This window comes from Medicago sativa, chromosome 2 (assembly GCF_051527215.1).
Source record: "Medicago sativa cultivar Bolivia chromosome 2, Bolivia_mono, whole genome shotgun sequence".
NCBI classification, from domain to species: domain Eukaryota; kingdom Viridiplantae; phylum Streptophyta; class Magnoliopsida; order Fabales; family Fabaceae; genus Medicago; species Medicago sativa.
In genome coordinates this window covers 36,347,756-36,350,240 of record NC_140750.1, presented here as the reverse complement: position 1 = coordinate 36,350,240, position 2,485 = coordinate 36,347,756, and the positions used below count along the sequence as shown (strand labels likewise).

The 2,485-nt window shown below is 40.8% G+C and overlaps 1 long non-coding RNA gene across 1 annotated transcript; it reads left to right on the top strand.

Annotated features, from left to right (window-relative positions):
- LOC146946600 (uncharacterized) lies at window positions 1–2,077 on the top strand. Its single transcript, XR_015028262.1, has 2 exons — window positions 1–99; window positions 1,859–2,077. It is a non-coding gene; the product is annotated as an uncharacterized LOC146946600 (long non-coding RNA).
- The last annotated feature ends 408 nt before the right edge of the window (window positions 2,078–2,485 follow it).

Here is a 2,485-nt window from a genome sequence, read left to right as displayed (position 1 = left end):
GATGATCTAAGGTTATGGATGTTGAAAAATCAAGGCCAAGAGCTAGGATGGGAGATTGCTTGAGCTAGAGGCTTGGAGCTATCACAAGAACATGTCTAGGTGAGTTCCATAGTTAGATTACCCACCTTTGGGATTGATTAATCTTGTAGAAAATCATGATTTTATGTTTGTTTAGTTTTTATGGAACTTTAGTACCCAAAAGCCAATCCTAGTTGATTATATGTTAAAATTGCCACGAGATATGTTTAAATGAAGCTATATATGTTGTTGGATGTATTGGTGCATTACATGGTCCAATTGGTCGAGTTTTGAGTCGAAAATGGCGAAAACTCGTAGCCGAAAACACCGAAAACGCAAAACTCACAGCGCTGCGCCTGTACAAGGGCGCTAGGCGCCCACACACAGGGAGCCAGCGTTAGGCGCCCCAGACAGGACAACTTCCGCGTTGTCTTGCGCTCGGGTGCTTGGGGGCAGTCGTGTGGGGGTCCGAGGCGATCGTTCCGAAGTATTCCTTGACTGTTTTCACTTATTTTTCAACTGTAATAAACTTGGCTTTATGAAATCATAGAATTTTCTAAATGGCTTAAGTCTTGGGTTTTGGCATTTTCGGTCTTTAGAAATGATTGGAAATTTGCACACATCGTCAATTGATCCTTGCATCATTAATCATGGCAATATTAGCATGTATTACAAGGATGGCTCAAGAGAGAGTTTAAGCGTGATGGGGTAGCAATGAACTAAGAAAGGGAATGAAAGTAGAACCTCGGCTTAGCTAGTCGAGAACTAGATAGTTAGCAAGAATCCCTAGATGATAAGACGCGAAGCATGTTATCTTCGCACATGATTAAGAATAAGATAGTAAGCATGTTAAGATGTGGTTTGATTAGTTAATCTCTCCACCATGATAAGTATGATTATGAACAAGTATAAGTTACCGCTAATCGGATTGATTAAGGTTCCGAGGTAAATAAGCAAGTATGACTAGGTTTAACCTATGTGAACGACAAGACCATGACTAATAAGTGTAGGTGACATGTCTCTTGATATCCACATCAGGGGGATACAAGGGGTTCTCATTATGAGAACGATTTAAGCCGCAAGGGACCCGCATGTCACTGAGTAACAAGACGTAGGTGCTCGTGTCTCTTGTTATCCACGCCAGGGGGATACGGGAGGTTCTCGACTTAAGGGGAACGGTTTAAGCCGCAAGGGACCCGCACGACACCGAGGGAGTCCGATGTACGTACATCGGTCATGTATGGGATTGATCTCGAGGTTACTCCACCCGGGACTATCCGTAAAATGAATCAAGATAATAATTGTTTGTTCAACGCTAACCCATGAATGAACTTAGATACGTTTATGTATTATATGATTACGAATATGATTATGATTATGATTATGTTCACGAATGAAAACACGTATGATTAAGATAAGTACAAGAGAATGAAATGCTATTAGACGAGAGCAAGATATGTATAGAGTAAGTAAAGAAAGCTATGCTGTGACGACCTTAGGTTTCCCTAATCGTCCGGTTTAGAATCATGTCATGAATATGCCATGTTATTTTATGTTTAGGCCTTGTTACGTAAAGTGTACACTTGGCAATGCGGTTTAGGTTCCCTTTGACCGCCATGACATGTATAGATGAGAAGCCTATAACAAGTAAGATATGACTATGACGGCTCTAGTATGCACTACCGTCTAGTATGCAAGTCCCCACACACGTATAATCAACTGTCAGGTTGTAATGTAGACACGTGGTGACCGTAGGTTTCCCCTTGAGGTTGCCTATAGCCTAGGATTTAGGGGAACTCACTGAGACATTATGTCTCATCCCAATCCTTATTTGTTTCAGATAAGCAGGATGTTTATGCATGTTCGGAGCCGGATGGATATTACTTCAAGGGTTCGTTCGTAAAGCTGCATGACGATATGGACATCAAGGATGTATTTTTATGTATGGATGAGTTGTATTGTATTATGATTTATACGAACGTGACTTGATGTAAATATTATTCATTCGTAAAAGTTTTATGTTGTATATTTTAATGTATCCAATACTAATATTAACGCACGTGCCAGACTTTCTAGATACGTCTGGTATGGGTGTTACAATTGGTATCAGAGCAGGTCGATTCAGACCGTGCCTTGGGTCATTAAATTACAACTAAGGTAGTGGGATCATTGGGTTCCGGGTAGATGTTCTAATTGTTGTTGTTAGTTGAGCTTGATCAACTCAATTTAATATTCGACGATTAGAATAGATGCCTGAGAGCTGAATAGGACCCAGGAGGAATGAAGTATGTGATGGAGTAGTTTGATCGTGCCAAAAGGTGGCCGGTGAACTAATCAAGTAGAAGTGTGAATCCTCCGGGAATGTAAGGCATGTTAAGAAGGAATGTTCCGACAATGTCGGTAAGATGTTAATGATACTTTATGTACCCGTAAGTGAAGAAGTTGGATGTATGTATCTGACCATGAC